This window comes from Amblyomma americanum, chromosome 2, assembly GCF_052857255.1.
Source record: "Amblyomma americanum isolate KBUSLIRL-KWMA chromosome 2, ASM5285725v1, whole genome shotgun sequence".
NCBI lineage: Eukaryota > Metazoa > Arthropoda > Arachnida > Ixodida > Ixodidae > Amblyomma > Amblyomma americanum.
This window is the reverse complement of record NC_135498.1, coordinates 72,247,284-72,261,999: the sequence shown is the minus strand read 5'-3', so window position 1 is coordinate 72,261,999 and position 14,716 is coordinate 72,247,284. Positions and strand designations below refer to the sequence as shown.

The window sequence follows — 14,716 nt, the reverse complement described above, 5'->3', positions numbered from 1 at the left end:
TGCATATTAAAATGTACACCTTCAATTTCATTTTCAGCCAAGGCCAAAAGCTGGCAGCACTGGTGCTCTAGCGATGAGTCCCATTCGGCTCGCGTAAGCGAGGCGCTCCATGAGAAAGACACTAGAATACGGTGTGTAAGGGTTTTCTTAATACATAATTAATTTCGGAGGCACCAAATGCGGCAATGTCCGAAATGTGGTGGCATGGCTTTACAGCGACGGTTGCTAAGCGCCCATTCCTGGGTTTCGTGTAGGATGTCGTAGTAGAGGTCGGTGTAACCGGTGGGTGCGTTGCCATGGGAATCACCCGTAGGGTGTGACCCTGGAAGGAGAAGGGTATGGCGTGAATGAAGGATGCGGTAGCCGGTGTGTGGTTACCACAGGCTACGGAAGGAGCGCTCCTGTCGACCTTTTTTCAGGGTCCTGTTTCCTTGCACTATATTGGTATCATTAAGGAGGAGGACTGCGAGAAAAGCGGAATTTCTCACCTGCGGGTGATTACCATGAAAGGAGAGCGACCCTAAATGTTCGGGTTAGAACAGACGTTAAACAAAAGGGAGCTGAATTTTATATTTTAACGCTGCATGAAAGTCCGCTCTCACCGGCCTCTTTCGGTGCTCAGCTGGATGCGGGGTAACTGCAGCGTTGCTTTGTTCTACGAGAGTGAAAACCACCTACTCGTCGTGCTTCTGCTTTTGCTAGCGTATTTATGAAAGCTTTTAAATATATACCAGCGTTCAACGTAGCGAAAGCCCAGTCCTTGACATTTCTACATGCTTTCATTCTCGCTGTCCATTTTTCTGCTTGAATTCTTTCTTCAGTGATACAGCGGTCGCATTTCGATCGAGAATAAATACAAACATAGCCATGTGCTGCACAGTATCGCTGCATGATAAATATATACCGCGTGCAGCTTCAAAAAGTCAAACCACAAGCACCACACACCACTGCGCGTTCGTCAGGCGCTTATCACTTTAGCAAGCAAGATTCCTGCCCTCCACAATCTCCCAGCTTCCCGTGTTTTGCTTGTTTTTACTTTTGTAAGTGTCCTAAGGTGCCACGCGAAAAGCTCGTGAAACAAAATATAAACAAATCGTGTAACATGCGGCATGTAGTTCCCATGTTATAATCTTTCCTCTCAGTCCACTTTTATTGTGTTCACGTTTTCATTAAACAAATTTTCTTGTGTTCAAAAGCTTATGAATTACACTCGTCACGTTTGTCACATATCTTCAAGTCTTGCTTTTTGTAGACGTTAGGCGCTCGTGGTAGGATTCTTAAACAGTGAGCATTTTTAAGTTAAAAGTGAAAACATAATAGTAATGCGGAAGCGCCGAATGCGGAGTGATTACTCGTGCTTATTTTACTATTTATAAACTACAATAACGTAGGTAGTTTTCCTCTTGTGTAATTTATTATCACGGCACAAGGTGCTGACACTTCTTGCTTTGCCCTTTGCATAAGTACAAGAGTTTTATTGGCTCCGATCACGTTTCATAACTACGCCCAAGGATAAGCATGGGCCTGCAAAAATCCTTATTCTTTTCCTGATGCACGTATCTCATTTGTGTGTTATGGCTTTAAAGGTAAATGGAAAAGCAACACAATGATCATGGCTGATAAGGACTATATTTTTCTGCTACCCTTTATCGTTGTGTCCTTCTTAGTTCGGTGTCCAATCTAATCAAACGCTGCTTTGAAACGCTGAAACATTGTGTTTCCTTCGTTATCTGCACCTCAATCTTAAAGAAACACTGTATTCAATAAAGCATGCTTGACATATGTTTTGCGCTTTCACGTTCCCGGAACGCTCGTCTCCTGCTATGCAAATAGCCTGTTCACTTACCTATTCGAGGAACGATCACACTCTTCTGAACAAGCGACCGCGCAACTTTGCGATTGTTGTGTGGGATTCAGGCACAACACATTTTTGTTGCTTGCAATTTTGCAGCATAGAAATTTTTTTTGATTCTTGCAATTTTGCAGCGAGGAAAATCCCAAACATTTTTTCAAAAAGTTATGCATTGTTAGAAGCACTGTCTTCTGGACAATAACTAGAGAAGAATGAGCGGGGACTTTAGGCCGACATTATTCCCTAGTCTCTAGTGCTCTGTTGCGCTACAGTCTTCAGGAATCCGTACTTCTTGAAAGGTTTTTTATTTCCGCGTGGATATATCTTATCATTCTAAAGCGGCGAAATTTGATTACAGTTTCAAAAATATCAATGCCGACTTTTAAAAAAATTTGCCTGATAAACGTTTAGTACAGGATAATTCTAGGGCACCCATGGTGAGTACCGTTGTCCTCAATTGGAAAATTCAGTTACTTAAGTGCATCATGTTTATTGCAGTTGACATTACGGCATATTATGTGTTAAAGAGCATAACGGTCCGGAATTCGAGTTCACATTGATTGCATGTGGTAGCATATGAAAGAATTTCCAGCAGAATGACAGAATTTTCCGGAATAATTTTAAGTTTGCTTTTTCTGATTAGTGCTTCCCTGATGTGTGACGACGCTATTTAAATGCCAATATTTTATTTGTTTTTGCAAGACTTCACGTTCTCATACCTTTTGCAAAAAAGAAGTGGGACTTCATCTCCGCCGTCCAGAAATTAGGTTAAATTCGATACCTAGTCCGAGCGGAGTGAAACTGATAGAAAGGTTTCAACGGTTTGTTTTATGGGTGCTTAACGTCCCAAAGCAACTCAGGCTATGAGGGACGCCGTAGCGAAGGGCTCCGTAAATTTCGACCACCCGGGGTTTTTTATGTGCACTGAAAACACAGAGTTCGCGGGCCTCTAGAATTTCCCCTCCATCGAAATTCCACTACTGTGGCCGAGATCTAACCCGCGAATTTGGAGTCCGCAATCGAGCTCCATAGCCACTGAGCCACCACGGCGGCTTAGGTAAGGTTTTACCGTAGGTAAACTGAGTAGGCGTGCAAAAAAAGCATGCGTTCATTCTTTGCCTCTTCTTTCGGGCATATGCATGTGCACGCTACCGCGTTTCTCGTTGTTCATCTTCAGACTCTTAATCCACTCGGCGGCAGCTGCAGAGCGAAGCCCTCCTCCCACTGGTTACAGCTCGCGCGACGCTGCTCCGTACTAGCTTGAGCTTACTTAAGTTACTCCGAGGCTTCTTGCAAAATTTTTGGTTGGGTGTGGAAGCGCCAAGGAGCGCTTTTGATTTAAACAGCTTAATAAAATTGGCAGTGGCTTAGCTCAGCTATGCCAGGATATACGCAACGAGAGGTGCAGTTCCCCCCTGGTCACGCATGTTGTCCAGCTTGTTGTTGTGACGCTCGGCCTCTTGGCGTCTCCGCTTGGCAAGACGTTCTTCTCTTTGCTCAGGCGTCTCCGCCACTCGTTTAGCCATCTGATGTTCACTCTTTCCCTGCAGAGCGGCCAATTGCCAGGCGACGTACGACTTCTGGGTCTGAAGAACTGATCTTCTCCAGATGATACCGCCGCACAGCGGCGGCTGAAGTCTCCTTTTCGTCATCCATACGAAGCGATTGTGATTCTCTGAGTCGTATCACCTGAGCTTTTATACACACAGCCGCACATACGCAGGTTATCCGCACGATCCCGCACGCGGCCGCGGCGGCGTCCGAGCTCTGACGTCGTGCGCCGCGCATCAGCTGCCATTCTCCGGTTGCCGTGCATGAACATTCACGCGCGGCGCCGGCGGGCCTAGTGGAGCTGGCGTGGCTCATAACTCTGACGTCAACTCGTGCCAAACTCTGACGTCAAGTGCCTCGCACCTGCTGCTCCTCTTTGGTTTCGCGCATGCTCACTATCGGCCTCGCAGGCTGAAGGCGAAATGCTCGTCTGGGTAGTGCAGTGTAGCTCTCGCTACGAAAGGCGAGCTGCAACACGGGAGAGAAAGACGAAGGAAACACTAAAGGAGTGTCCAAGAATAGCCACCCGATTCTTGGCCGATCCTCCAGTGTGGGTATGTGCTATCTTTGATAGGCAAACAACAACAACAACAACCTTCCTACAAGTGGGAAGCATTTTATCAGTTTAGGGATTTGCTTTCTTGTGAATATAGAAACGTGTAGAAAGCAAAAAAAAAACGTTATGTTTCTTCTGAATTTTTTCAAAATGCGTATTTTTTATTTCTTGTGTTATGCCAACATAGATAAAGTCACACTGAATGAAAATTTCTCTTAAAACTGTGCATACTCAATTATTATACAGTAGGGCATGCTGTTAGCTGGGATTATTCAAGTTCAAAAATAATTTTAGGTATTGGGGCCCTTCATCTTAATATCCATGCTTCCACAAATACACTATTTTTTACAATAATCTATGACATACTAGTCGCGGACACTGTCTTCAAATTCATTGCACACCTAATAGGCATACCTGCAAAAATTGCAGAGCATTGCGCTGTGCTTGAGTTTTTTTCCGTGTTATCAGTGTTGGCGTGAGAGGCAAATTAAGCTGTTTTCAATGAAAGAAGATGTGTTTAAATAATAGAGAAATATTTTTCGGGCTCTTAAACCCACTCTTGACATCAACATAGCATGCCTTAAATTTGAAACAGTAAAAAAAATTATTCTCTCGAACAAACATTCTTGCTTCAAGAGTGGTCTCATTTCTGCGGTTAAGAAAGTCTGCACGGCATTCTTTAAGGAAGATTGGAAGGAAAAAAACAAGGATTATGGAACGCTAAAAAATTCGGCCATTAGATTTTCTACGCGTGATAGAAGGAATATGTCAGAAAGTGTTTGCAGTTTAAATTTTAGAGTATAAGGTAGGTTTTGAAATCAATGATTACAATTTTCCTTTTTGGTCAAAGAAAATTTCCGCAAGCAACAAAAGGTAATATTCTCAAGCTTCACTTTTCGTGTTTTTCTAAAATTCCGTGTCTATTTTAAAAGATGCTATAGCCTACGCTTTTAATGCTGCCATTTATTGCAAGAAGCGGGCGTGAGGGGTGTTGCATGATTATCAAGAAAACAAAAATTGGCGATTCAACTTCGGGCAACGTGAAGGCTGCCGTTTATGTGCTAGAATTTGTGGTACAGCTATATTAGGTTTCAAATTTTCAACCATTTCGCAAAGAACAATTCACAACCCAAAACGTTTACAGTAAAATTTCGTCCTCTATTCAATGCAGTTGGCAAATGATTGAGCCGAATTATTGTTGCCAATGATTTAAATACAATGAAGAACTATTCTGAGTTTCCCTCGTCCATTTCCAGCAGCGCAGAAAGAGCCGGAAGATGTGTCATCGACTTGTATCAGTGTGCCAGCAAGGATGTACGACACGTGCCGGCTGGATGCTGTAGGATGTTGCCGCATTTTTGTGCTCATTTCACTCACGTTTTGGAAAATGCAAGCGTAATCATCTCCTGCGGCGGAAAGTAGAAGAAATTCTGGGGCAGTCTTAAGGGCAGCGGGCATGCAGCCTTAATACACACCGGTTCAGTTGCTGCTTTTTATGAAATCAACGCCATATTTCGGCGGCACCAAGAACTAGAGCACGAAGGAACGGCACCTCGGAACGTTTTTTGCTGCATGGTCCATGCAGCTGGCCAGCGTACTTGACGTTCGTCGCTCAGATTTGGTTTAAAAGCATATCGCTCAAGCGCTCTTGCAAGGATATTTGAAGGGCCACGCGATAGAAGAGTTGCTGAACAGAATTGCACGAGGTTTATAGCGCAGGAAAGACGAAAAGAACAAGAAAACGTAACTCTACTTTGTAGCCGAACGCTCGCAGGAACTTGACAGCTCAGTTTTAATCGTGGACACAGCCTATACTCTTAAACGGGTGTTTGCCTGGATTATGTGGGCCTTGGTAAAGGTACAGTGCTATTCGATATGAAATGACGTCGTGCTCACATGGCCAACTGCAATATTTCACTCGCGAAGAATTTTGTACTTGACTGTCTCCTTATATGCGGGCCTAATTAAGCAAGCGGGTATGGTGATATGTTGCATTGCTGGGCAGGGAGAATGACTGGAGGAGAGATATAAGATCATCTCACTCGATTGTGACTTCATTCTTAGCCTATTAGCACTTGAATTGCCCAATATGCTCGCTTTCTAGAATCCGAAGAATAGACCAAAATCGCCTGGAAGAACCGCTTCTTAGTAGCCTAACATAAATTGCAAGCTTTCGATCCACTGCATATGAACAAACTGAGAGTACAAGGAATAGCTTATTCCTGCCTGAATAAGAAAGTGGAATTAGTGGATAGAAAAGGAAGAGCTTGTTCTTCTCGCTTTTGATCCCTACAAAGATCTAGATTGATATTTAAGCTAACAAATCGTTTATAAAATTTATCAGAAAAGAAAACTGCGCAAGGGTTCAGCTACATACCTTAAAAATCAAGCGGCAATTGCAGGCAAGCTTTGCTACCTTTTTTTTTTGCGAAGTAGCATGAAGTTGAATATCGCTCGCTCATGCATTCCTGACCATCCTGGTTTTGTAATTTACCCGTTGTGCTAATATCTTCATCCTCATGTTATTGATTTTAAATTCTCAATATTACCCGCGTCAAACGCCCCCCGCTCCACTTTGAAGCCAGCCTTTTTCTAACGCCAGAAAGGGATGTTTGAATTGTCTCATTTTTTTTCTGTTACTCCCTTGGAAACAGAGACTTTTTGGCTCGCACGAGTTTGCCACGACTTACAAACAAGGGCAAGTTCGTGGTGAAATTAAAAAAAAAGCGCCACTGGTTAGACCCCGGAAGGAGTTCTCCTAAACGTGGCCATACGTGACAAATTGAGGCGCTCTCTTTGTACCGTGATAACCACCAATATATCCTTCATCTAATTTTAGAACATGCGCTTTAGAACGCAAACCAGAACCATCAGACAGTTGCCAGGATCAAGTCAAAACACTATAGAAGGTGACCAATGCGTGAGTTTATTGTTGTTCAGGGCAAATGAATGATCATAAGCCCACAAGGCTATCAAATATTTTCTGTTCTAAAATAAGCTAATATCACATGCGCTTGACCACCTTCTTTTATTGTTGCCGTATTACGGTGATGACTTCATGGAGCTCCTTCTGCAAAACAAACAAAAGAGGTCATAGTATTACATTAACCAATGGCTCTGAAGTCTAAAGTAATTGAGATAACAGTACTCCCAAAATTTTGCTTGCTGGGATGGAAAAATATGTCGAAATGGTATTGCTTTACTAACTCGAATACTGGCGTGGTACCTTCTAGCCGAAATTAATTAATGTTAAAATCGTGCTCTATATCACTGGAGATTGAGTGGCATCTTACACTCCATAGTGGTTCAAGAATGATTGTGCTGTATTCTTTGTTTAATCTCAAAGCCAGCAACTGTGATCCTGATACACGAATAATATTATTTCTCGGTGTTTAGTTTATTCCTCGCTTCTAACTTACCTACCTCGCAATTTTTCAAAACATAGCATATGCTGTATAATGTATGAAGCCATGTCAGATATTAGAGTGCCAGTAGTGACATGATAAACAAGGTGCCTCCACTAGAAGCCTCAGCTTACACTTTTTGCGAAGAAAGGTGCTGTAACCGAGTCCGCCAAGTCCGTAGCCGTAGCTCAGGCCGTAGCTGCCAAGGCCGAAACCGTAAGCGGGAAATCCGTAGCCGGGACCGAAGGCCGGAGCGTGGTGCACGGTGGAGACAGAGGCAAGAGGAGCGTGGTAGGCAGCGTAGGCTGGCGCCGCAAGGGAGTAGCCGTACGGGTAGCCGGCGTAGCCGGCGAAGGCACAGGTGGCCAGGGCCAGGAAAAGGCAGGAACGGAGCTGCATTGTGTATAACGGTGAGTGAGTGGCTGATATTTATTGGACGTTTCATACCTTCGGATCAAAAGACCTCTAAGGCAGGCGTCTTTTGCTAGGAATTCTAGAAATTGTTTTGTAACTTGACTGCGAATTTAAATATTTAAGGCACATGAATTAAGGCTTCAAATTGAACCAGAACACAGTGGACGTTGTAACCATGGTTGCACTCATATAACTAATAATATCCGCATAAACGAATTATTGAAATAGAAGCTTACATACTGAGCAAACGTGCTTGATATCGATGCCTATAATGTTCCCATGAAATCGTGACCTACAGGACACTCCATGTTAAAATTCTAAACTTTGCGGCTCTCCAAGTACACTGTTACAAAGAATGAAGCATTACAGGCCTCAATAATTTAATTTTGGACAAATTTAGATATTCTTAATAGTCTTAAAGTGATTGAGAATAAAATTTTCGCTTTAGAGAAAAAAAATAGCCATGAAAGTAATTGTTGCCAATGAAACGCTGGCCTCTAGATCGCGCCCTATAACACAATAAACGTGACTGTCATAAAGAACGAAGTAAACAGGCGCAACAATTCATTCAATATAAAGGAACAGTCAATTCGAAAACGACAAGGAGATCTGCTCTCGCCACTGCACTCAAGATGAAAATGTCGCATGGGCATGAAACGTCGCATGAAAATATCGCATGGAGAAAACTACTCTGACTGAGCTTGTGCTTGATAAGCGCAAGTTCTGGTCGAAAAGTCAAAGCGAATTACAGTAAAAGCACACCGTTTAGCTGATACTTTACATTTAATTATTGCTTGAATGAAGGCAATGTGTTTCCTTTGAAACTGTAGCTACGTGTTCATTCATAGTGAAGCTGCAAAAACCGTAACAGGTAAACTCTAATCACAAGGAGCAGCACTTAGCTACTTGGCTGCAAACAAGAAGCCCGCATCTCTCACCATTGTAGGAAGTTTGCTGCACGTCGCAAGAAATGCAACTGTTGCTAAAGAGACCTCTGGACTGGCTTATATACTGTCTCGTTCTCGAATGTTTCTAGAAAAACGAAGCCACACTGATAAGCATGCAGCGGCGCTTAATTTAGCATTCATACACACTACTTGTTTTTAATGGTCGTTGCCCTGCCTGGGATTTTTTTAAGCAGTCATAAATTTCAGTACTGTTGCGCATAGCGTTGATATGAGGACCGCTGAGTGCAAATAAGATATGGAGATTTTCCTGGTATGCCTTGTGACATACGCACGTCCGCGCAAAGGCGCAAAATGTTTGCCCGCCTCTGAACGGCAAACAACGATGGCAAGTTGTTGCATCAGGTACTCGTGCCCCTGCTCCAACTGTGTGAAATTTTTTTGGTGGTACTTCTCATTACCGATGCTTGAAAACACATTTTATAGTTCTGCTTAAAGCAGGCCTGTTTTCGCGTATTGCTAAACTTATTAGATTCAAAGCGAATCTTCAAACTTTGGTGATCCTGACTGTGTGAACTGAAATTTAATTGAACGCCAAGGAACTCCTTTCAAATGTTCGGCTGTTAAAAAGCATGTGTACGTTTTCAAGATGCTTGTTCTGAAACTTCCTCTTGCGTTATTTCACATAGAAAATGTGTATTGCAACTGGCTTGCTCGGTTAGTGTGGGAATGTTCGATAATATTTGTAAGCCTCTAAACTCAAACTAAACATTTCGTGGTTGCGTTTACAAGAAGGCGCATTATTAGCTGAGGGACACAATTTTTTCGTCGTCTGCAGTGAATTCACGATGTGCTCTTGGTAACGAAGTTAACGAATTTCTCAAGCCCAAACTCTTGGAAGAGCATGAAGCATACACAAATGAATTGCGGCGTGTTTTCACGGTGAAGCATTTTCACACAGAAACGTCACCCCAATTGCACGGAGATGTTCCCTATTCGCATCAGTGGTATATCGGTCAGTGTACTATAACACAGTCTACAAAGATGGTTATGTCGCACACAAACGTGCAACTCAGCACTGTCGCTCTGACGCTGAATGCCGGGGTAATTTCAATGTCAACGAGTTTTACGTTAAGCTGCCTCGTGACAATAACCTTGTCTAAATATTACTAGAACATTTTCATATGCACAATGAGGAGATCACGCATATGAATTCAAAAACTGTACATATAAAAATATCAAGCCGTAAAAGTTTTATTTTTTGTATTATTGGCTTGCGACCTCATGAATAAAGGTTTGTGAGAGTCCAGAGCGAAAATAGCTAACATACATAAGGAAATAAACTCACAGCATCGATTGAGTCGAAAAGGCTTATATTTCTACTGATTTGTACTTTGTAGCTATTAAAGAAAATTATAGGAATATATGTCTATGCGAGGAAGGCGCAGTTGAGCCTGGGGAAGTGTCGTGTCTGTCGTGCAGTCATTTGGGCAGATGTTGCGAGAGGTGAAATGGTGAGTTCTTGTGTAAAGTTAAAGAAAAAAGATTTTCCAAAGGAGCAGGTTTATACACTGATTCAAGCTGTTCAAAACTGCGACGGTTACACCGTTTTATTGTACAATAATAAAACGATAAAATTATTTAATTCTGAGCCCCAATAGGTTTTTTTCTCACATTTGTTCGTTAATTTTAGCACACGGTTCCTAAACTATACAGGTGCGATCAAACCCTAAGTTAATCGGGGATAAGGAACGAATGGCGGTATTTTTGCTGTTATCAAAAGACACTAATTATTCTCCACAAGGTAGAGGGGTATATGCTCCCCCTACCTACCATTGCAAGAGAATGAAAAGTGAGTGTGCAGGCTTCAATGATAGCATTTATTCTTGCCAGCAGCTTAGGCCAACCTAGCGGGTTTCGCAGATGGCACACTACGCCGGCGTCGATGATATTGTGAATTACCCATGGAAGTTTCCGGTTAAATATATACCGGGCGATGCAAGCTATTCAATATTCATTTTTCTCTAGGATGGCTGCGGTTCTGGCAGGTTGATTGTGTGGCAAGATTGAAATTCCTTAAAGGATAGCGTATAATGAAAAGATTAACTGGCTGAAATAATTAAACAACTTTTAAATTTTTATCTTAAGGGTGCAAAACTATCGTCTGACTTTCCTTTGGCGTGCCGCAGGGCAGCATTTTAGGATCTCTCCTGCTTATCGTATGCGTTAATGATGTATGCCACATGTCTTCCACTGCTCCTTGAAGCTTTTGCTGACTACCTTACTGCGCTCGTAGCAAGTGAGACAATATATTATGGCAGTCTGTTTGTCGAGTGCTTGCGTAAGTGCGCAGAAAATATGTCTAGCAGTGATTACGAACAAAATAAGCACTTTACTATTCTGAAACTCAAATAAACTCATATATGATAGCCTTAATAACTTGTTGCTGGGAAATAACAGATGGATGAAACATGTGTGATGGAAGCGCGGCACTAAATTTAAAGGCAGGGTTTTTTATATAAATTTTAACCAATGGCTTTTTCGGCAAAGTGACACCATGTTTGGCGTACCACACAAAACAGTATTCATGGCATTTAGTAAGCTGGTTAACTAAATTCTTTTAGTGAACATCTAAACTATTAAAGATTTGCATCTCGTTGCAAAGGGAGATAAGCAATAGCCGTATCTTTTCTTAGAATTTCGTAAATTCAGTTATCCTTGTCGAGGAGGCTCAAAATTGTTTTTGCCATTTCTTGCGAGATTTGGAAATCGCTCGCGCTGTGTGCGCACAGCGACCTCCGTCACTCCAGGGTATGCATACAACGGCGGCAGAGGCGAGGGAATGGCGACAACTACAGACGAACACCTTTCCTAACCTACACAAGTACCACATCATCTTCCCCGACAGATATGACAGCATCTGCCCCTGGTGTGGCGGAATTCCAACAACATATCACGTAACATGGGGCGGCTCCGGTCCCAAGCCCCCCGAACTAGACAAACATCACTCCGAGGAACAGTGGGAGTCTGCCCTGTTCAGCTCTGACTTGGCGACGCAGCGAAAGCTGATATCTCAAGCAAGAGCAACTGCGGTGGACATTGGGGTCCTGAAATAAGGACTCCACCCAAAATCTGTATTTTCGCCTCTCTATCCTACCTTTTTGGAATAAATGTTTTCTACTACTACTACTACTCTGCTCCGCTAACGCTACTCGCGCTCCGCTGCTCACGATCACGAGCTGCAGATCACGAGGCACGCCGACCGCAAAGTGACGTTCGATGGCGGGCTTAACATTGCTGGCAACGCGGGAGCACATCTCTCGATTGTGCGAGGAATGGCCAAAATTTCTTTTTTCTTTACTCACTGCGCCGTGGGCATTTGCTTTTTCAAAATTATAAAAAGAGGTATAGATAATACTAAAGCTATATAATGTTACATAGCTAAATATATATTACTAAATCTATATCATGATTCACGTATTCTTCTACAGCCCGCTAAAGCGCGCATTATTTGCCGAACAAGTCACCTTTCTGCGTCAAATATCCTATTTCTGAAAACTAGTGGGGCTTTTCTGGACCACTTGGTGCTGACTACAATGAAGCGACTGGGTGTTTTATTGTCTGGAACAGTGCAGGTGAATAGCTGCCGCGGCCTCCTGATTCTTGGCTGATCCCGCGGTGTGGGTATGTGCCTTTTTTTGGAAGGCTGAAAACAACAGCAGTTCACTGGGATAGAGATAATAGCGATGTCCTAACTAAAAAAGAGCTGGCATCTTATGCCGCAACAGATAGTGTTCTAAAGAGAGCGAAAATTCTAGTCTGTTTCAATCCGCCTGCCAATTATCAGTTACTGTGCTGCTGTTTGGGTTGCAAAAATAAAACAGAATAAATTCAGAAGATTTCTCGCACAAAAAAGGCACCGTCAGTATAATCTTTCACGTGCCGCGGTGCATGCATACGCATGAATACATGATTAAATATCTCATCTTCAAATCAACACCTCAATGAATGCTGTAGCGTTTACGCGTGCAAGAAAAACGGCTCTTTTGCGCTTTTTTGAAACATGAAATTTCAGATATGTGTCAGATGAATAAAAAATGTAAATTGCGGTCAGAATGACTCGAGAATTTGAACAACATCACTTTCAAGCCCTTTTGATCACTCGTCTTCTAAAAGAAAGTAGCGCACATTTTTACCCTGCCTTCGTAACGAGAACTCAGGTGTGGTGCGTATTCGTACCGATGTCTTTCCGCCTAATAAAAGACTCTGCATTACAACAAAAAATTGCTTGAAGAACTATTATGATGAAACAATCTGGAAAACTCAAACATTTTCAAGCATTTTCTGTCGAGCCCGAATGCGCCACGTCGAAATGTACACATACACTTGCAAAAACATGCAAGGACGCCTATTAGCTCAAGATAAAAGCAAGCTGAATGGTTCGTTTTATGGTTTGTTGGCGGTGACAGTAAAAAATATGGTACACAGGGGGGCCATTGCTCTTTTCCCGGGACTTTAAGCGCGTCAAACAAGTGGGGCACATGTGTACCACTGCCGTACAAAAGGTTAAATAACAACTGTATGCGTAAAACTTCCAAGATATTACGATCCAAGCTTGCATCTCCAGTGCGCCGCGCCAGTCCTCGTACCTGCTCACTTTGCCACAACGTGAACCTAAACATTCTCGCACAACATAAGGCTTCACCACCGGTAAACTGTCGAAGATGGAACTAGGAAACAAATTTTTTTCGGCAAAAGGGAAAGATACCGGGGCGGAGCGTTCGTAACAATGTCGAAACCTACTGAAGTTTCTTGTAACGAGACATGCCCAGCAAAACTTTTGTAATCAAGAAAACTTGTAATCCTCGACTTCCAACGTTGAAAGTTGGCAGTTGAGTAAGAATGATGTCTTAAATACAGGATGCCTGCAGTATAGCATGGTTTAAGAAAAAGTAAAACAGCAAGCGGAAAGTATGTACCGCTACGTAGGACGACAGGGTGTTCCATCTCCGTAGGCTCCACTGATTGAGCGCAAAACTTCATGTAGGGTATAGCTGGAGCTTTTCATCTTATGAACGAAATGACTGCCCTTTGGTTTTAGTCTTGCCTTCAGGCTTTTTGTTTTTTCAACACATTGCGCCCATTTACTTCTTGGCTCAGGTTTTCGCGTAACTAAGCAATTGACATGCATAGCTGCAAAATGCAATTGTTATATGCTCTGTGCAGTTACGATGCTTCGATAACTTGAGTTTTTCGAAAAAATCCCCCGTCTAAAACGGCAAGTGCTGCACCACGCTTGCCATCTGGCCAACGGGCACAAAGGGTTTTCCAAGCTGGAGCTGGCTGATTGTAACGCGACCGCGTTAAGATGCTCATGTCGCAGAAAATTCGGTGTTGTCGGCGTTATACTGTATACAAAACTGTATACTGTATACTGTATACTGTATACTGTATACTGTATACTGTATACAAAAAATCCACGAAAAATCCCCAGAGAAGCAACCTGGCAGGCAGGCGGGACACCTCGCTCACGTAACAGTGCGGCATCATTACAACTTTCTCACCGGAATCTGAGGAAACCTAAAGCAAACTGGGCGAAGTTAAATTATCGATTGGTCGCTCGGGAAGAGCAACCTTGGTCGCACTAGGCCCACCGGTAGAAGCACTTGTCAGCCGAGGGCAATGGCGCATCGCTTAACCGCTGCACCACTGCATCATATGGGGTATGGGGACTCCCAGGAACATATGAATGTAAATTAGAGAATGACCAAGTCTGCATATATGGGAATTAACCCAATAGACTATCGCATCATACCGTTAAGGCGGAGCTTAATTGTCCCATCCAATATTTTTACCCCATATTCCCTCTCATATTTCTATACGTTGAACCAGAGAAATGAGAAATTTATATAATATTATTCCAGGAATATATTCATCTATTTAAGGGCTCGAGAATGAAAAGCGAGTTTAACTTTAAAAATTTCGGAATCGGGAAAGCTTTCGCAGTATCTAAATAAAAGACGCTTTAGAAGGC

At 42.8% G+C, this 14,716-nt stretch overlaps 1 long non-coding RNA gene across 1 annotated transcript; it reads right to left on the bottom strand.

Annotated features, from left to right (window-relative positions):
• Nucleotides 1-6,933: 6,933 nt before the first annotated feature.
• LOC144121411 (uncharacterized) lies at nt 6,934-8,743 on the bottom strand. The gene is made up of 3 exons (XR_013312613.1): nt 8,716-8,743; nt 7,498-7,756; nt 6,934-7,029 (listed from the first exon to the last, which is right to left on the bottom strand). It is a non-coding gene; the product is annotated as an uncharacterized LOC144121411 (long non-coding RNA).
• Between the last annotated feature and the right edge of the window lie 5,973 nt (nt 8,744-14,716).